Source organism: Schistocerca gregaria, chromosome X (assembly GCF_023897955.1).
Source record: "Schistocerca gregaria isolate iqSchGreg1 chromosome X, iqSchGreg1.2, whole genome shotgun sequence".
Lineage (NCBI taxonomy): Eukaryota > Metazoa > Arthropoda > Insecta > Orthoptera > Acrididae > Schistocerca > Schistocerca gregaria.
The window spans coordinates 864,535,055-864,557,127 of record NC_064931.1 but is presented as its reverse complement, the minus strand read 5'-3'; the positions used below and the strand labels follow the sequence as shown (position 1 = coordinate 864,557,127).

Below are 22,073 nucleotides of genomic sequence, written 5' to 3'. Positions count from 1 at the left end.
GAGACGCATCATTTTCTCCACGCCACAAAAAGCTCAACTTGGTTGTACTTCGTTGGGCAACTTTCCTCTCCCACTGCTCCCTGGTGGCAGTATTTCCAAGCACCAGTATTCTGTCAAAGTTATCGTGGCGTAATTGCTGCTGTAATCCATTCGATTTCAATGTGTTTTAGTATAAACCTCATGATTTGTGAGACCAAGCATTATATAAATTGTTGGTTACATGCAGGAAATAGTTCCCTACTATGATGTGGCAGCTGTTACACTAAAAATTAATAATCGAAATGCCTATATCAACGAATACAATAACATTCTCAAATCTTGGAAGAGTGGCGTGTCTGCAGATGTTATTTAGATGCCAGCTACTGGTTATTGCCACTCCAGACAGCATTTTCATCTCTGAGTGTTACTTCTGTTATAAATGTGTTTGTGCCCCTGATTTATCCCTGTGTGAAATCTATTTTCTCGTCCAATATTTGGGTTTCGGTTTCCTTGTACTTAACTCTTGTCACAGTTCTAATGCCATAAACTGCACATAACACTCGTACCCAGCCATATGATTTCAGTTGACACCATACTGAAAGGTGTGCAACTGCATAGAATTTGTGTGAACGGTAGCTCACGATGCCGTTACAAAATGCCACGAGCTCTGGTGGCGCATTAGTTGCGTGAGTTGGGTGTGTGTACCCGAAGTAAGGGTGCTTCATCACAGTGATTATATACGAAGCTCCTTGACGGCAGTGATTGCTTGTTATCCGACGACCGTTGGAATGTCTGTGCGTAGAAGTGCGTTGCAGATCGATTGAGTGTGGGAAGGAAGCTGGCCGGGCGTAGTTTCTGGAGAAGATCTTGAATCTGACAGTAGTGGCGAGTCATTAGCTGTTTTGGTAGTGTGATGTATTTCAGTTGTGTATATTTCGTATGTGTATTGCAATTGTTGTATATGCATTGTTTTTCAGGATGCCCCATTCCAACAGGCTGGAATTTTGAGGGCTAGCAGTTTACAGGGCATAATAGTCGCAGGAGAAGCGCCCGAGTCGGACAAGGAAAGCCCGGGTAATATTCTTTGGTAAACTCATTCGCGATTTTATGCAGCCTATTGAATGTGTAATACTTTAAAGACGATGCTGTGTTGCGCCTTGTATCGATCGCACTTCATCATATAATGGTATCTACCGTAAGTTGTTTTTCCGTGTAATATGAAATATGTCAATAGCCCATTAATAAATACTGAAGTAATTGTGGAGAAATTATTTTCGAAATAAATTTATTTTATGATGAACAATTTAAGAACTAGATTACAAATTACAATGGGAAGTGTTTTCTCACAGAAATAGCGCCTAGCACTTGGGTCAAACGTAGTTACTTTCCATTCTACACAACCTAAAACTACATAGGGAGATAAAAGAAAATTGGTCTACCCTATGTTAAATTAGCAGTACACAAGCCCCAATTCATGTTTTGTGCTGTGTGTACTGAACAGCTTGTACCCATTTTATAAGTGATAGATTGGTGCATAACCAAATAGTTTTTCAGCATTGTTTAGTTTGAACAAAGAAATTGAAGTACAAAATATCTTAAGTGGGATTTGTTTCTGGCTACTATTTCCAACGGGGAGATACTGTCATTTCATTTCTAAACTTCTTTGATGGGGATAAATAACATAGTGCCTTACAGTATGGACACTCTTCAGTGGGCGTCAGAATAATTGACTCCAGGCCAGATGCTTTTACGAATAGCTGAAAAGAGATGAATGGTGATTAAATATATATTGAAGCAAATGTTAACAAAATCAATTCCATGATAAATTTATATTGTCATTTGAAAATAGCTTTCCATATAAGCTAAGCAGAAAGAACATTGAACAGTCATGTTAAAAGGATCACTAGGGGGGAGTAAAATATCAGGTGAAAGGAAAAGGGGAATGAATGTGTTGGCAAGAACAAGTAGAGATCATGCAGTAGTTGCACACTATAAAAACTATTCGAAATTACTAAGAAAGATTATTTTAAAAAAAGGTAACATGCACATAATTCAGAAATCGGTCATTCCGACAATAGGCATAAGGCTATGTGGAATGTAGGGGAACAAGACATGCAACGCCAGCCACAGAACAGGATAACATCACCATTGGACTGAATGGGAGGGCTATAAACAACGTCACAGGCAGCAAATATATTAAGTTTCTTAAATATACTAAAAAGCCCGGATATAGTTAAAGAGAAAAATTGCAGCAATATGTGGAAAAAGTAACACTTGTAAAATTCTGTTATGAGTCTCGAAAATAAATTCTCATCTGGTTTTGATGGCGTTTCAAATTGGGTAATATAAAATTGTTACCATGTAATAAACCGTCTTATCTGGGATGTGTGATGCATCAGTAACTCAACGCAATTTTCCAGACTGAAATATGGCATTGTTTAACCCCTCTTTAGGAAAGACAAGAGATGTTAACTACTGACCTGTTTCACAGCTGACATCAATTTCCAGAATCTTTGAGAAGGTGATTATTCTATACTAGTATCTCATCTTAGCAACAATAATATCCTCAGCAAATCACACTTCGCATTTCAGAAGTGTTGCTCTACTGAGAGTGCCATTAGTGTGTTCACTCTCCAAATTTTACAAGCATTAAAAAAGAAAATAGTGCTGGTTGTTATTTTCTATGGAAGTTTCATGGGCTTGATATGCCCAACCAATGTGTGATGTCATATACCACCAAAAGAATGCAGATACTTGTTTTTTAACCAACATTGCCTTTTGATCTAATTCTGGCTGGGGAGAAATCACATAAGGGATTTCACAATAGGTCCACAAATGTTCCTCATATATGTAAACAATCTTCTGATACTCAAGAAGCAGAATTTTTTTCTTCAGGTGAGACTAATATTGTAGTCAATCCAAGCACATCTACAGGAACAGAAGAAATGGTAAGCAACATTCTTAAGTGTCATTGACTGGTTTTCTGCAAACAGTCTCACCCTCAAGTGAAAAAGGGGCAACATAGTCACTTCTACACATCGAGGGGTACATGGCCAAATTAAAAGTATAATGCATGGTGAGGAATTAAACAGGGTGGAAACTTCAAAATTCTTTGGTGTCCACAATAATGAGAATTTCAACTGGAAAAGGCACATTTTGGAACTCCTAACTTAATTAGCTACATTTGCACTTGGCATCATTGCAGATCTTGGAAGAGAGAAATCACTATGTTGTCATATTTTCATTAACTAATGCCATAAGGAATAATGTTCTCGGATAACTCATCTTTAAGGAAGACTGTCTTTGTTGCTCAAAAACATGGTGCATTAATGTGTGTGGCTCACCCACATTCATCTTGTAGACATTTGTTCAAGGACTAGGGCTTCTGCTACTTCACAGTATATATATTCTCTCATAAAGTATGTTGTAAATAACCCTCTACAGTTCATAAGAACAATGATGTACATAATAACCATTCCAGAAGGAAAATTGACGTTCATTACTCCACATTAAGGTTGTCATTAGCACAGAAAGTGGTGCAGAATGATTCAACACAAGTTCACTCATCCAGTGATACAAAATGTCTGAGAGACAGCAAAGTAAAATTCGTTAACTGAAAAAGTTTCTCCATGACAATTACTCCTAATCTGTAGAATTTCTGTTGTGTAAAAGTTGGTGGATAAGAATTACCTCTGCATATTTCTTAAAAAACTAAACTTCAAAATGTTCAGCATGTAGCCATATTTGCAGGCGCACTAAATTCACATTTCTGAATAGAAAATGTTTGTCCATGGACCATTTTAACAATGAGACAAATCATGAGCTGCATTACAAAAAAATGCAGTTGCATAGAGATGTAGATAAAATTACAGTTCATAAAGAAAAATGTCTATCGCCAGTCACACACTACATGTCTGTGGAAATAGTCTCTTCAAAGGAATCACCTACCTTTGCTCCAGCGATTAGGGAAAGCCATGAAAAAGCATAATTGGATGGTCAGGTACTGAAAATACAGTTTTAATAAGTGCAGATAACAGGAAGAAAATGTCGGGAGTGCTGGATTTTTAAAAGCAAATATAACTACCAAGAAGAAAGTAAGGTTTACAAAAATAATGTGAACAATATTACTTATGGTATTACATACTACAGAATACTTAAGTAAAGGAGAAAGACAGGAAACCTTGCTGTAATCACTGCCAGCTTTAAAAACTCTACATTATGCAAAGAACTTATCTTTACATTTCTTTGATTGTTAAGTCACTTTTACAAACTTTTTCTTCTCCATGCTTTTTGTGTGAACAGCTACTTTGTCATTTACTAGATACTCCGTTTATTACCTACATTGCGTTCATACTTCGTAGGCCATAATGTTGAAAGTAGTGTATTATTTCCTTTTCCATATTGTTTGTGTGTGCACTTTATTAGGTGTGGTGAGAAGATAGATTATGTAGTTCCAGAACCATGTGTGAAATTTTATTCTGAAGTCTAGTTCACAAAGTAATTCTTTCCTTGCAATCTCCCACATTGGTTTTTGTTGTTCACCTGCTTGGCGATGTGATGGCATTGAACTGTCATTTCAGAGAAGTCAAATTTCCATGGGGCCATTAGTCTTGTTTCATCTGTAATTAGCTCATTATTGGCATTACTGTAAGAGTAATCTTCGTGTATTCCTATGAACATCTGTGAAATGTGCTTGTACAAATTCCTAGATAACATTCTGTGGTTACTCACCTCTCCAAAATCCTCCAGGGAACAAAACTGGCTTATGCCTCTCCTGCAATCAATTTTTTTGCGTTGTATTGCCTTAGATATTCACACCTAGGTATATCTTTGCTGCAAAGAAGGTAGTAAGAGGAGTACCTTGAGGAAGTGCAATTGGTCTGTTCAATCAGTATGTTCATGAATGTTCGGAGGACAATGGAATTATGTACGGAAGTATCGCATACTTTAAGAATTGTTAAGAAAGATGGTACCTGTAGCTGATAATTTCTCTGTTGAAACTGACAGGTAACTGTCAGAATAAACAAGGCATTCCAAAATACTCAAAATATCTGTACTGCTGGTCTACAGTGTCCAACACTAGGCCAGCAGTACACCCGTGGATATTTTGATTATCAAATATGCTGGGAGAAACTCAAGAATCACATTCCAAAATACGTTTAAAAGGTTGCAATTATTTGACCACACTATCATAAACCAATCACTAGAACAGTTAGCAAATTATCTGTTTGGGGGAATTTGGAGAACTCACCAGCACCAATGTTCTTTCATCCAGTTTTATATCCCGGTTCAACGCTACAAGTTTTATATCCTTACGTCATAATCCATGACAATGTTTACAATGAAATGTTTTTTGACAAGGCAGTGTTATTGCTGGCTGAGATGCAGAATGCCATATATTCTTGCAGCTGGCAGTTACGCTGTTGCTGTTAAAAACAAAAAAAAGTTAAACTTATACGTACAGCAAGTTCCATGTACTGGAGACTGCTGCAGCGTAAGTCATAGAAATGAATATGTAAATGGTAATAACATATTTGAAGGTGAAAAATGAAGTATGCTAGGGAGGAGTGAAAGTGGTGGCTGGAGGGGCAGGTGTAGAAGACACCCCACTCCCTTTTCTGCATAGTTTACTCACTTGTAATCTCACTGCACACCTCAGTTGCGACAGGTCAGAAGCCTCTGCCCTGCGTGTGTCCAGCAAATCCCAACAAACTGTCAGCAGGCAATGCTGTCTGCCACATGTGCGCCCAGTATGTTATGTGGTGCTGACTTGAGAATGATAGTACCTGCAATCTGCAGATAGCCCATTGTAGTAGTGAATTTAGGATAAGCAGACTGACTTCATTTAAAGAATTTATTATTGTCATGAAGCGTGTCTCGGGAAAATACTTTCGAAAATACTGTAGTGAAAGATGAGCTTCTATGTGAATATATTCTCTTGCTTTTTAGAATGTATATTGCTGACAAATAAATTATTATTGCTGATTGGTAAAATTTTAAACCTGTTTTAGATTAAGTGAACTTCTAAGAGTGTAATTTTAAATTTCGGTACAAAGCAGAAAGTACTCTGCCCCTCGGAACTAACACTGACCAGCGGTATATGCTGGCATTTATTCTGCCTTGTACTGATAATTTTTTGGGAAGGTGAGGAAAGGGATCTGAGAGGGGGACAGAGTTCACAGCTTTCGGAATGGTGAGGAACAAAAAGCATAACATTTATTGCTGTTACATGCGTTGCTTAAGTAACACTATTCATTTATTCATGAAATATTCTTGCTGGATTTGCAAGGTACAAATATTAGCTTTGGTCTGTTGGTAAAGCATATTCAGATGATCCTGCATGACAATGTCTGTTTAGTTTTCCAGTCAGTTCTTACAACCTGCAAGTGCCTTTTGATTGAGCTAAGTCTCATCGAGAGTGATATTTTCTTCTTTCCTACAATGTTGGATATCTCCATCAGAATGAGTCTTCCATCGTTGCACTTTGTGCCCAAATCCCAAAGATTTTGGAATTTTACCACTCAAATGATGGCCCTTTGTGACAGCAATCATGTTGTGTGAAAAATGTGCTACCTTTTGCATTGTAGAATACTTTCCACAGTGACGGAATTTGAATATAAAACAACTTCTTTCTGGAAGTCTTCCAAATTGTTGAATTGTTCTTCCACTTATCTTTTCATAAAGACTGAAACTTCATTTCTTCACCACAGGTTTACATTGCCTGTACTTCTACAAATATTCTCTGTAAAGTTCATAGTGAAACACCACATGCCCTTGTTGCTTTCTGCAGTGCCCAGAAGATTTTCTTTTGGCAGCATGAATGAAGTGCAGCATTACCACATAAATTATGTTAATGATAGGTAAGCACTGGGTAGCTGTTGCTTCTTAAGATGCTGCCTGGGCAGTATCCATATTAGAAAGTATCCGTGATGGAAATGGCACAGTGGCAGAAGTGAGAGTTTAGTCACAGGCTAAGCCGGACTAGGCCAAAGGTGTCCAATTGTCACTTACAAATGGAGGGAAGATGTGGGATGGGAGGAGCTGACCTACTCCCTTCAGCTGCCACTTTCACTGCTCCCTAGTATATAGTACAAAACACCCTCACCTCCTTACAGCAGGAATGAACTGAATAAGACTGTACTGCTAGTAACAAGTATGGGGACTCTAATCCAAATTGAGTCATCCCGATTTAGTTTCCATGTTTTATTTAAATTAGTGCATGCAAAACCCAGAATGGTTCCTACTATAAAGTCATGTCCAGTTACATGGCCTAGCCTTATCAAACTAGATCTCTTCTGATAAAAAATGCCTCTATATATGAATTTTCTTATGAACTGCAATAAGACCTGCCCCAAATCTTTGTTAAAGTGCTATAGCTTGGTGCTGGTGCTGGTGCTGCTGCTGCTGCTGCTGCTACTACTACTACTACTACTACTACTACTCCTACTCCTACTCCTACTCAACTTCTTCTTCACAGTTCCTGAAACACTTTCACTATTGATAATATTGTGATTATGCTTAAAATTAAAATAAAAAAAACAGCCCATAGTCATATTGTGATGTCTGTGGTGTGTTGTATTATGCCATTTAACTGGCAAGGCTACATTTATGGTGCCACTTACCATCATATGGGTTAACTGAAGTGTAAAATACCACTACACAAACTGTCAAATGGCCATCTTCCAGCCTAATCCAGACCTTAGGCTGCGCTACAGATCAGTCTGTCACCACAGCCTACATTCTGAAGATGTAGATGCTAGAGAAATATTATCAGTTTACTGTTCTCTTTTTGTTTGCAAATTGTGACGTCACACGCTACCTCACCATTACATTATGGAACAAAGTTGAAGTCCGGTATTGGTAGGCTGAGTTGACCCAGCCATTCTGTCAATTTACCATTTTTCATTCTGTGAAGCACAATTCTTACAGGTTAGATGTGCTCTGTTACTAAATGACAGTGATATAGGATGTGGGCATAAAACAGTAATTAGATTCTTGTCACCCAGCAGACTCATCTCCCAATGTAACTGAAAATTTTAGAGGAAACCCCAGTTTGATTGTACATAAGTTTCACAATCAATAGGGAAAATGGGAAAATTACAGTTTTGCAGTGGTGGGTGTGATAAGACATCCTGTGATGCATTTCTAAATGCTTTTCTGAAAACTGCCTACAACAGATAGTTCAGAACCCACTCATGATGGATCGAATGGCAGCAAATAGACCTGAGCTCTTGGAGGATGTCTGCATCGAAAATAGGTGAGTGAGACGGGTTTAGCTGTCAAGAGAGCAATGCTTGAAGCCTTCAGTGACTACTATAGCAGAATATTGTCAAATTATCTTTCACAATAGCCAAAGAAATTTTGGTTGGATGTAAAGGCTATTGTGGCACCCAAGTTAGTATCCAGTCCCTAGCGAATGATACTGGAACTGAAGCTGAGGGAGTAAAAGTGAAATGCCTAACTTTGTTTTCAAATATTAATTCACAAAGGAAAACCTAAGAGAACTGTCATGATTTATTCCTTGTCCCACCGTAAAGATGAGTGAAATAAGTATTAGTGTCAGTGGTGTTGAAAAACAGCTGAAATTGTTAAAGTTGAACAAAGCTTCAGGGCACGATGGAATCCCTGTCGGGGTCTGTACTGAATTTGTAGCTGAGTTAGTACCTCTTCTAACTTTAATCTGTCGTACGTTCCTCGAACAAAAAACCATGACCAGTTCTTGGACAAAAGCACATGTCTCACCAATCTACAAGGGTAGTAGATGTGATCCACAAAGCCACTGCCCAATATCCTTGACATAGATTTGTTGTAGAGTCTTAGAACATATTCCAAGCTCAAACATAATGAGGCTTCTCTAACAGCATGGATTCTGAAAACATAGATTATTTGAAACTTGGTTAATACTTAACATACTGAGAGCTGTGGATTAAGGCAGTAAGATAGCACTCTGTCTTCAGACCACAAGTGGCCCATCAGGACCATCCGACCGCTGTGTCATCCTCAGGTGAGGATGCGGATAGGAGGTGGCAGCTCTCCCGGTCGTTATGATGGTTTTCTTTCATCAGAGCCGCTACTATTCAGTCGAGTAGCTCTTCAATTAGCATCACGAAGCTGAGTGCACCCCGAAAAATGGCAACAGTGCATGGTGGCCAGGATGGTCTCCCATCCAAGTGCTGACCACGCCTGACAGCACTTAACTTCGGTGATATGATGGGCCGGTGTATCCTCTGCGGCAAGGCTGTTGCCAAGGCAGTCAGATTCAGTATTTTTTTATTTCCAAAAAGCATTTGATTCGGTACCACACCTATGCTCATTGTCAAAAGTACAATCGTGTGGTATCAAATGAAATTTGTGACTGGATTGGGGACCTTTTGGTAGGAAGGATGCAGTATGTTGTGCTGGATGGAGAGTCATCATCAGATGTAGAAGTAACATCAGGTGTGCAGCAAGGAAGTGTGTTGGTGCTCTTGTTGTCCATGTTTTATTTTAATGACCTTGCAGATGATATTAATAGTAATCCCAGGCTTTTTGCAGATTGTGCAGTTAACTACAATGAAGTAATGTATGAAAGAAGCTGCAGAAATATTCAGTGAGATCTGGATAAGATTTCGGAGCGGTGCAAAGATTGACAACTGGCTTTAAATGTTCAAAAAGTAAAATTGTGAACTTCACAAAATGAAAAATATATTATGACAATAATATCAATGAGCCACTCTTGGAAGCAGCCAACTTACACAAATATCCGAGTGTAATACTTTGTAGGGGTACGAAATGGAATAGTCACATAGACCCAGTCATGAGTAAAGCAGATGGTGGACTTCTGTTTATTGGAAGAACACTTTGGAAGTACACTCCATCTACAAAGAAAATTGATTACAAATCAGTCATTTGACTCATTCTCAAATATTTCTCAAGTGTGTGGCACCTGTACCAAATAGGCCTAGAAGGGGATATTGAACCTATACAAAGAAGGGCAGCACAGATGGTCGGAGGTTATTTTGAGCCATGGGAGAGTGTCAGAGATTCTGAAGAAAGTGAACTGTCAGACTTGGAAAGGCATAAACCATCCCAAGAAACGTTTGCTAATGAAGTTTCAAGAATCAGCTTTAAATGACTATTCTAGGAGTATACAAATGCCTTTGAATGACTCACATAGGGATCGTGAGGACAAGACTAGAATAATTATGGCACAGAGGCATTCAAACAAGCATTCTTGCTGCATTCCATACACAAATGGAACAGGAAGAAACCCTAATAAATGGCGCAATGTGGCATACCCTCAGTCATGCACTTCAGTGGTTTGCAGAGTATAGATGTAGATGTAGTGGCAGCCTTAGAACTCAATTTCCATATTCACAAAACCCATCAATTTACCCATGTTGGCTAGAATCCAAATATTCTTCCATTTTAGCCAGTCAGTAATGTCATATTTTCTAGAGGAAAATTTAGTTGCAAACTGTTGACTGTTACAATGTATCATCGATAACAGTAGGGAATCCTCAAGCCAATGCTGAAATATTTGAAATCACTTCCTTAGACTTCAGTAGGCATGAATGTTGCACAGCTTCATCTCCCTAAAAAGTAACAAATATTTGTTACTAATACATGCTTGCAGTCTGCAGCTCATGGTCTCACTGTATCATTCTTGCTTCCCAAGCACGGGGTCCCGGGTTTGATTCCCAGTGGGGTAAGGGATTTTCACCTGCCTCAAGATAACTGGGTCTTGTGTTATCATCATCATTCATTCGTCCTCATTATGGTCAGAAGGAGGCAATGGCAAACCACATCCGTTAGGACCTTGCCTAGTACAGCGGTGTCGGTCTCGTACGTTCTGTCAAGGAGTATGGGACTTCATCATCATCACATGCTTGCAATTAAATGCTTAGTTTTGATGGTTCTGAATCATTTTTTCCTAGTGGTTTTCTGTGTTACCAGAAATGTCATGTGAATTTTTAGCCTGCTCCTGATTCTTTCAGTATTTGATTTCATTCAGAATATTCCTAAATATTATTGCAAGGCTGTTCTTATGCCTTGCACCATGATTGTCAAGAAGGTGAAGTTCTTTATTTCATGGTTGTATAGAAAAATGAGAATAATAAGAGGATTTGACTTCTTGCTCAATAAAGTAATAAGCTGAGTCTGGAAGCCTTCTATGCATTGTAAATGTAGTCAAAGTTAATGTTTCGAATGTCACAGCACACTAATGGAAAATATCATTTAAAACTGCCACTGTGCAGTACTTTAAAAACATTACTAATGGTAGCTGTATTTTAAAATTTGCAAACATGCTTGAGTGAGTAGGAGGAGTAGTAGTAGTAGTAGTAGTAGTAGTAGTAGTAGTAGTAGTAGTAGTAGTAGTAGTAGTAGTAGTCTTCACATCTCTTGAGACGGTTAGAAAGTATCACGAATTTGGCAGTTTGTATTAAGATGATTAAGTAAGATATTGTGATTGGTGCCTATCATGCTTGAGCTTGTGGGTCGGTCCTTCCTTCCTGATAAGATTGTCTTGAGAGAGAAAAGCACTGAAATCTTAAAAAATTCAATTCATAGCACTGCATAGTAGCAAAGTTGCTGTGGGTACCGGAGGCTTTCACTGTTCACAGAACTTTTCTTAAGAAATCTGTACAAGCTTGAGTTAATATTCACACTACAGTGATCGGATCAAGAGGCTTGTTTGATACTGGTTGTCAGCTTTGAACAGTGGCGTTAGATTAGTGGCTGCTGTGACCTCAGAGCTTTTGGTGTGTATTTTCAGTTTTTCTAAGTTTGCCAAGACAATACGTGTGGAGGCACCAAACCTGGTGTGTGACAAACTGGTCTGTAACTAAGCCCATGTGAAAAAAAAAGTGATACCACATTTTAGCTGTTTACAATGTTCATCCTATGTCACTGGTCAAAGCTGACAACCAGAATCAAATATTCCCCTTTATCCCAGTAAGGGCCAGAACTAGGACTTTTGGGCCGTGGGGAGGGAGGGCAATCTTAAATTTCCTCTCTCCTTGTAGTTTGGGAGGGGGGATACTTCAGTGTTTCAAGTAATCAGTGTTGGAGTATACGTAAAGCCACAGAATTTGCAGAGCAAGCCATTTGAGTGCTCCACTTTTAGAAAACAGATATTTAAAGTGTCTGTTTTAATTTTTGTTGCGATACTACGGATGTGAAAGACATTTGTACTTACACATGTTAAGTGTCGTATTGATAGCAGCACCATCTTGAGTTCTGGCTGGTTAACTCTCATTTAATGTTGGACAGTATCAGACTATTGTACATTACTCACTTGTCTGCCTCCCACACTGTTTATCTAATCTCTCGTTGAGTGACTATTTAATAATCTGAAAATAATTGGCTTATTCCTAATTAAACCAAGAAACTGCCTTCAGTGGATTAAAAAAAGTTGGATTTATGTCTTTAATTCTTAACAACATTCAGCAACTGGCACTTGTCTTTCCTGTGCTTTAACCTCCCCCTCCCCCCCCCCCCCTTTCTGTCCCCTCTCTCTCACACACACACACTCATCATTTTTACTTCAAAAATCTCAACAGTAGTGTCCATTTCCCATATTTCAGAACCGGGTACTGTGAGCAGCCTCAGTAGTGCTGCCAGTATTTCTTCAGAATCTTCGCTGACAGCAGATGTGAAGGAAGGATATAAGGGAAAGAAATCGGAAAGCAAATACAACTCATTGCTGCATAAAAAAATTGCGTGAGTTTATCATAGAATAAATAATGCATGAAGTAATACTACACGGATAACTGTGTGTCTGTAATTATTGCTTTTGTGTGGCTTTGGTAAGTCTGCTTCATGTAAAGGAGTGAAGTCATTGAACTTATTTAAACAAAGATACATGCTAAGAGGTAAGTGGTGACTGAATCTATTTCAATGTTCATGTAACGACCTTTTCTGTCAGTACTGATAGATTTCTCTGTTTGCAAAATTCACACAGAACAGTCAAGATACCCTTAGGTTTAAACAACTCACGTTGAGTTTTCTTGCTACTTTTTGTCATGATTTGTACAAACCTTTTTTGTAGCTTAAAGATCGTTTGTATATTCTGCTCATTTCTTCACCAGTATATTATCCCATAACAAATTAGAGACTGAACACATCCAAAATATGTTGTTCTTGTGCATGAGCTACTATACTCTGAATTTATTGTTCTGCGTGCAAAGCGCGTTGAAGCTATTAGCTTTCCAATGGCAGTATTTTTCTCAGTCAACTTAATTGTGCATCAACATGAATTCCTAGAAATTTTCTATTTTACACATTCTTTGAGCTCATCTTTCACTTTGAGTTACTTTTGGGTTTTCTGCTTATGCAGTAACCAATACTTTTTTAATGTGAATTTGTTGTCTACCTACGTGGTGGTGTATCACCAATAAGAATGTTACTGTAATTGGCAACCAGTAATATTTCACCATGTTTGACACTCTGGGGAAAATCATTGATATATATCAAGAGTATTGGGCCAAGCACATTTCCTGGGAGGGGGGGGGGGGGCTCCAATATTAATGTATTCTGGGTTAGTGAGGTGTTTTATGATATGGTTGGAATTTGAGAGATCTCTACCCGTTGCACTTTGTTTTTCAGGTACAAATGAAACCATTTGTTTCTTTCCTCCTTACACCTGTAGTGTCCAGTTTAACAGAATTGTGTGGTCTACTGTATCAGAGGCTTTGCTGAAGTCAAAGAAGATACCTGGTATAAAGGCTAAAGAGACACCATCAAACTAATGACCAATTTCACTTTTGCTGGCTTTCTCAAAAATATTTGAAAAGGTTGTGTTCGAGTGTCTCCTTAAGCATGTGACTGCAAATGATATATTGTCCAAGTCACAGTTACGATTTCTGAAGGGTTCTGATATAGAGAAAGCTGTTAACACCTACAGTGAGAATGTACTTAATTCATTGGATAATAAATTACAGGCTACTGGCACTTTTTGTGACCTGTCAAAAGCCTTTGACTGCGTGAACCACAGCATTTTCCTAAGTAAATTATAGTATTATAGTGTCACTGGCAATGCTGTGAAATGGTTTGTCTTATCTGTCTAATAGGAAACAAAGGGTGTCGTTGCGAAATACCTGTGCAGTAAGCAGTCTGTCTTCATCTGACTGGGAATTAATTACATGATGTGTTCCATTTTGGGTCCATTGCTTTTTCTTGTGTGTATATTAATGACCTCTCATCTGTTATATTGCCAGATGCTAAGTTTGTTTTGTTTGCAGATGATACAAACACTGCAATAAGTAGCAAGTGAAATTTTTCACTGACATTAATAAGTGGTTTAAAGCTAATTCTTTGTCATTAAACTTCGAGAAGACAAACTATATGCAGTTGAAAACCTGTAATAGATTTCCTTCCAGCATGAGTATAACATATGAAGACATGCAGGTCGAAGAAGTTGACAGTGTTAAATTTCTGGGATTACAACTTGATTATAAATTCAGTTGGGAAGGGCATACCACAGAATTGCTTAAGTGCCTAAACAAGTCTGTATTTGCCATGAGAAATATGTCAGATGTAGGAGATATAAATACAAAAAAAAAATTGCATACTTTGCTTGCTTTCATTCTATTAAGTCATATTGGATCGTATTCTGGGGCAACTCGTCAAACTGAGCAAAAGTTTTTAGGGTGCAAAAGTGTGTGATGAGAATCATTTGTTGTGTAAATTCAAGAACATCTTGCAGAAACCTGTTAAAGGAACTTTGTATTCTAACCACTGCTTCTCAGTATATTTATTCCTTAATGAAATTTGTTTCAAGTAATACATCTCTACTTCCAGCCAATAGCTCAGTACACAGTATCACTACTAGGAATAAGAATAATCTATATAAAGGCCTAAAATCACTTACCTTGGTCCAAAAAGGGTCCAATATTCAGGAACACACAGTTTCAATAAATTGCCAGCAACTATTAAAAACTTGGTTGTAGATAAAGTACGGTTTAAACAGAGTTTGAAAAACTTTTTGATAAGCAACTCCTCATACCCTATAGATGAATATTGTAACAGACTGTTAAGTCAGCTTAAGTAAAAATATCTGTTAGAGTTCAGTTGTGACAACACTTGGTCACAACAGTCAATATTAGATATTTTTCATACAATAAATTTATTAATAGTATATAACAGTGTTACTTTCTGACAGTGTTAATTCTGTAAATATTAGGTGCCCCAGTTTACTGCATTGTATTAACTTTTTTTTCGACTATCTCCTGACAAATGATCAGGGTAGTAAGTGTTATATTCAAATGTTTTATGCCATACTTTGACATGTTCCACACCCACGAGAATCATCTCATTTTTTGGGTCTATGGAATGAAAACTGAATCGTATCTAATTTATACGATCTCCTTTGTTTAGTGCTTCCGGTACATTTGTAAAGTGAGCTGTAGCTGGTGTTGTGCTTGTGCCAGGCCTGAAAACAAACTGTCCTTTACACAGAAGATTGTACTTCGTTAGGTACCCCATGAGCCTAATTTTTATTGTTGATTGTATTACTTTTGATAACAATGACAACAAAGAGATAGGCATATAGTTATATATCTTTTCAGGGCTGCCTTTCTTATGTAGAGGCAGGGCACTTACATGCTTTAGTGTCTTTGGGAAGCAACCTGTGGTGAATGATTCATGTAAAGTGTCTTTGATGTCTATACAGTCTTTTAGCAAGCATACGTGCACTTCATCAATACCTACTGAGGTTTTATTTTTTAGGTTAGACAGAACTTTGTACAGCTCTTCTGCTGTGGTGGGTTGCAGCACCACTGCGTTTGGAACATATTTCAGTGTTCTACAGGCTGTATTTTGTAAAATTTGTGTTGTAGTTTGGTAGCTATGTTGCTAAAGTATTGATTTGCGAAGCATGCTAGTTTTTGGGGTCATGTATTGTGGTACCATTGTGCTGAATTGTATGTTTACCTGTTTAGTCATTTTTTCTATTGTTTTCCTGTTTAGTGATATTCCAGGCTGCCTTTGTTTTGTTTTCTGCCTTTTCTATAAATTTATCAATTAGCAACCTTTTTGTTGCTAGCAAAACTTTTGTGTGTACATGTTTGGTAATATTTTTGAAATGCAGTATCATTTCGGTTTTTTTTATGCTGGTGAGGTGCTGGAGGGCTGGGAGGATTTCCTTATCCCATTCATCACCCAGTTGCTTTTATTTTATGCTTTAATGACTCAGTGCTTTTGGGAACACTTCTTTGAACTTGACTTAAATATTGATGGACCCTTTGAAATCTTCCCGTCCGCACTAGTGTCTGTGTACACTGCTCCTCATCTTTCATTGTTCATTTGTGTGGCAAATGCAACCGTTTATGGCTTAGAGAAAACAGTTTCATCTTGTACATTTATGTTTAATTTTAAGAACTGACTGGAATGGTAAGTAAGTCCAAGGTTATCTATTACATCATCACAATTTTCTTTCTCAAAGTCAGTTAGTATATAGTCAGTGATTAATGCTAAATGCTCTGTTACCCTTGTGGCTGTGGTTAATCAGTGGTGATATTCAATACTTACACGTAATGTTGCAGGACCCATCTGGTTTCAACGTGTTGTGTAGACCTCTACAAATAGGCATTTTACCTTAACTTTGTCCAGTACTGGGAATAGTTTTGCTGTGAAGGTACAAGGTGGTTTTATAAGTCTGGTAAATTTCCATGTAAGAAGGGAATTTTTTGTTGTGCCTTCATAGTTGGTAAGTGTGATTATTCCAAAGATCATATAAAGAATTTAAACAATGTACAGCATACAGTTCATGGACAGCCGTCTGATTTGGTCTATGTGTCAACTGTGATTGAAAATGAAGGAAACAGTTTTTGCTGTTACTAGATGTTTTCATTTGAAGGGTTGGACTGGCACACAAATGAGAGGTAGATGAAGTTCATGTGGACTGTGCGCCATCATTGAAGACCATTTACTTTCAGATTAATAAATTCAGATGTGGTCGGACAAGCACTGAAGACGAAGCGTACTCCATCTGTCCAGTTGTGGTCACTAAAAAGGAAATCATTGACAAAATCTGTGGTAGGGTAATGAAAGACCAGAAGCTGTGTGCAAGATAGGTGCTGTGATTGCTCATAGTTGACCAAAAATGCATCTTATGCAATGTTTGAACAGTGTCGGGTGATACTTAGTCACAATCCACTATAATTTTTGTACTGAACTGTGACTGTTGATGAAACCTGGATCATTCATAACACACCACAGCCAAAATAATGGTCGAACCCTGGTGAAAGTGCACTGAAGAAGGTAAAAGACCATTTTGTTAACTGGTAAGGTGATGTCCACTGTCCTTCTCTCTCTCTCTCTCTCTCTCTCTCTCTCTCTCTCTCTCTCTCTCTCTCTCTCTCTCTCTCTCTTTCCCCCTGGGAATAATCTTCATAGATTATTAGGAAACAGTCAGAACTGTAACTGGACTCTTATGATTTATAATTGGATTTTTTAAAATTAGCATCAGCTAAAGAGACCAAAGTTGGCACACAAAAAGTGTTCCTTCACCAAGATAATACACCATCCCACGCATCAGTGATAACAATGGCAAATGTACATGAATTGGGCTTTCATGTGGTTCCTCGTCCATGGTATTAATCAGACTTACCCATTTGCCTTTTTCCTGTTCCCTCACTTGAAACTTTGGCTTGCTGGGAAAAAACTTTTATCGAATGAGGAAGTGAATTGCAGTCGAACAATATTTTACCGAGTTTTACAGAACCTATTTTTTCGATGGGATGGAAAAACTGGAGAATTACTGGACCAAGTGTAAATTGTTCAGAGGAGATTGTCTAGTGGTAAGGTGAAAATCAAGGTGGATTGTTTCTTAAACAAACAATTTTTCTGTCCTTTTTTACCAGGCTTATCAAACCACACTTACCTTTTACTGTTGAGAGAATTGTAAATGCTTAGTACAGTTAGTCTTTGAAGCACAGGTGGCTTTCATGTCTTTATAGCTGATACCTCTACATGTTGTTCCTCACTTAATGAAATGTCACTTCTAACTTAATACATAATCCCTTCCTTTACATATATGCATGATCCACCACCTCTTTGTGGCTTTACTGTAACAGCATGTTAGATTTTATGAGTTTAGATCCACATGTATTATTTCAGATCCCCTACTCGGTGTCGTTATGCAAACAAGTGAGCTGTCAGTAGTATGCAGCTGCACTTCTAGATGTTGCTCTTTCTTGTGGACAGGATATTGTGGTGGAGTACTGAGAAACACTGAGCTGTGCTTATTTTGGAAACATTTTGTTTTTCTTTTCTTTGTGAGAAAGGTATTTGGAAGATGAGGAGCTATAGTTTTCTTATCCACTGTTGCTTCTGCTGACTCCTAGCCTTTTTTGCATGTTTTCTTGCCACTGATAATGGTTCTACCACTTATACTTCTTTTTAAGGTGTTTTTGCCGTTCCTTTTGGGCCTGGTGATGGTGTTGACTGTCACTTTAGTTTTGAAGTTACATTAGTGTTTTCCCCCCCTCCCCTTGGTTATTGTGTTTTCCAAATATACTTTCTGCAAGCCATTCAGATGTAGTCTTTGTTTTATGTGGAATTTCTGCTAGTTTATTTGCAAGTTCATGGTCATGACTGTCATAAACAACTAACAGTTGGAGTTCACAGTTTTTGTCATTTTGTGTTGTTCCACTAAACACTTAAACACAACTTTGTGACAGCAGCTTTGCATTTTCCAATTCATGCTTGATTTATTATTGGTCTGTGTCAGTATATTTTCTTCTCCAACCTTATTCACATTGTCCTTTTACTTTTCACATCATTCACAAGAACTGTATACTGCACTTACATAATAAGTGATGTCCACTTTCTTGTAAGTGTTGCACTATTACACACAAATTTTAGCATCTTCAGTTGACTTTTTTATGCTATGGTTTGGTAATTCCCATTTTTAAAGTACCGATTATAAACCTTAAACTTGGTATGCATTCATTCAGTTTGCTAATGTCATCTTTAGTTTCCACAAATTTTCCTTATACACCATCATTCACTTTCTTTTGGAAAGACCTATGCTTAACTTTTAGCCTAGCTGCCATCTTGAAAGCAATTTAAAAATCTGTACAAAACATTCTGCATTTGGTAGCAGCTCAAGAAGTGTGTTATTGAGCACTGTTGGGATAGTATACACAGTTTGCAGTAACTCCTATCACAAAGTTCCAGAATCTTACAGAGAAGATGTAATGTGTGTCATAAAAAACTAATGACTAAGTAATTAGTGTGTGTGTGTGTGTGTGTGTGTGTGTGTGTGCATAACATATGCAGTAATTGGCACACATACTCTTAATTTATTCTTGACACGCTTTCGGTCATTTTCATTTGCTGCATGTAGGTGGTTGGAGCTCTTCTCATAGCTTATGTAAGATGATTTACACAGCCGTTTACATAACGGTTGAACATGTTACAGATTGTTCCTCAGTTGATTCTGTATTAGTGCCGGTGTGGTGTCAGCTGTATCAGGAACTATTATTACAAGATGTGTGATGGAAGATTATTTTTGCCTGGTGCTATATGCCATCTGATTTTTCTCTCTCTCTGATTTCTGATCTCATGATACACAATAGTTTGCTTCACCCTGAAACACCCAAGATTGTGGATACAATTGAGTCCGGTATAATATTTTGTTGTACAAGTCTGATTCACGTTGTCAAGAGAAAAACTTCGGCTAGTTACAGTATCCTGCCTTAAAAATTCCAGATGGCTAATGTCGAAATTTAAACTCATATAAAATGTTTTGTTGTACTCCAGTCTCAGCGAAGTGAGCAGGTTATACAGATCTTGAATATAGGGAAGACAGTTTGAATTAGAAAGAAATATTAGTCTCCTGATATCGCAGACCAAAGTAGACCCCAGCAGTGTTTCTTTTACTTTTCCAATGCAGTATTTGATGAGGTAATGGAAGTTGGGTTACTATTTTTGTCTTATTCATACTGTCTTTGTCTGGGTCTTCTCCGTGCTGTATGTATGGTTATTAAACCATATCTTCCTCTTATTAATACATTTGTCTAGTAGATTGGATGGGAATTATAAACCACTTGAAATTTGATGATAGTGATTAATGCAACCCTCCTGTAAAGTAATTCCATGAGTATCTTGATGGTGAAGATTAGTTTCCTATCCAGTGTTTGCTGGACATGTAGTGTCTACACACTATGTAATAAATCTGAAATCAGTTTTGTATTACTAACAAACAGAATAATCTGGAATTGCATTTACATCTATGTGTTTACATCTATGTGATTACTCTGCTATTCACAATAAAGTGCATGGCAGAGGGTTCAATGAACCAACTTCAAGCTGTCTCTCTACCATTCCACTCTCGAACAGCGTGAGAGGGGAAAGAGGAGCACTTAAATTTTGCTGTGCGAGCCCTGATTTCTCTTACTTTATCATGATCATCATTTCTCACTATGTGGGTGCCAACAGAATGTTTTTGCAATCAGAGGAGAAAACTGGTGATTGAAATTTCATGAGAAGATTCAGTCGCGAGGAAAAATGCCTTTGTTTTAATGATTGCCACTCCTTCACGTATCATGTCTGTGGTACTATCTCCCCTATTTCACAATAATACAAAATGAGCCATCCTTCTTTCAACTCTTTTGAAATCATCTGTCAATCCCACCTGATGCAGATCCCACACTGCACAGCAATACTCCAGGATAGGGTGGACAAACAGTGTAAGCAGTCTCTTTAGTAGACCTGTTGCACCTTCTAAGTGTTCTGCCTGTAAATCAGTCTTTGGTTGGCTCTACCCACAACATTATCTATGTGATCATTCCAATTTAGGGCATTTGTAATTGCAATGCCTAAGTATTTAGTTGAATTTCGAGCCTTCAGATTTGTGACTTATCGTGTAATCAAAATTTAGCGGATTTCTTTTAATACTCTTGTGAATAATTTAACACTTTCCTTTATTCAGAGTTAATTGCCACATTTTGCATCATACAGATATCTTATCTAAATCATTTTGCAATTCATATTTTTGTTATTTGATGAATTTACAAGATGGCAAATGACAGCATCATCTGCAAAGAATCTAAGACTGCTACTGAGATTGCCTACTATGTCGTTAATACAGATGAGGAACAATAGAAGGCCTATAACACTTCGTTGGGGAAAGCCCCAGATATTATTTCTGTTTTACTTGATGACTTTCATCTATTACTACGAGCCTTTCTGACAGGAAATCACGAATCCAGTCGCACAACTGAGGCGACGTTCCATAGGCACACAGCTTAGTTAGAAGATGCTTTTGAGGGACGGTGTCAAAAGTCTTCTGGAAATCTAAAAATATGGAGTCAATACATATGTTTTTGGATAGGGTCTGCCTTTAGCAAAACGCAGTTTTGTTTTTTAACCCAAACATGTTTCACTGCAGTTGTAGCATCCTCAGTGGGCTTTTATTTTACATCTGTTAAAGATAAAGAACGTTCTTTGTTGTTTTGTATACATGCAGCTATTAGTTCTTAAAAATGCAATTACAGATATTTGAAAAAAAAAAACAAATTATGAAAAATTCATACCTTTTTACCACATGGTGTGGTTTTACTGACTTGTGTTTCTACAGTGACTGTTTGTTCCACAGTTTGTCATCTGCAACCACTTATACCTTAAAGTAGATAAATTGTTTGAGCCAAAAATTACGATTTTAAGAACTATGTTATTACTATGCCTGAAATTATTTAATTCAATGTGTGTGTGTGTGTGTGTGTGTGTGCGTGTGTGTGTGTGTGTGTGTGTGTGTGTGCGCGTCTGTTTAAATAGTGTTTCACTTACACTTTTTTCGTCTTCATCACTGTCAAACACTGAATATTTTTGGCTCAAACAATTTATCTACTTTAAGGTATAAGTGGTTGCAGATGACAAATTGTGGAACAAACAGTCACTGTAGAAACACAAGTCAGTAAAACCACACCATGTGGTAAAAAGGTATGAATTTTTCATAATTTGTGTTTTTTTTTCAAATATCTGTAATTACATTTTTAAAAACTAATAGCTGCATGTATACAAAACAACAAAGAACGTTCTTTATCTTTAACAGATGTAAAATAAAAGCCCACTGAGGATGCTGCAACTGCAGTGAAACATGTTTGGGT

General features: G+C 37.6%; 1 protein-coding gene across 2 annotated transcripts in view; it reads left to right on the top strand.

The window, feature by feature from the left end:
- Positions 1 to 783: 783 nt before the first annotated feature.
- Positions 784 to 22,073, top strand: part of LOC126298367 (uncharacterized) — a 103,999-nt gene continuing 82,709 nt past the window's right edge. Inside the window, exons 1-3 of one of the 2 annotated variants that reach the window (XM_049989667.1) lie at positions 784 to 884; positions 957 to 1,053; positions 12,546 to 12,681. The gene's annotated coding sequence lies outside the window, so the exon portion shown is untranslated. Of the gene's footprint in view, positions 885 to 956; positions 1,067 to 12,545; positions 12,682 to 22,073 lie in introns of both variants that reach the window. The other variant, XM_049989668.1, reaches the window with a different exon arrangement.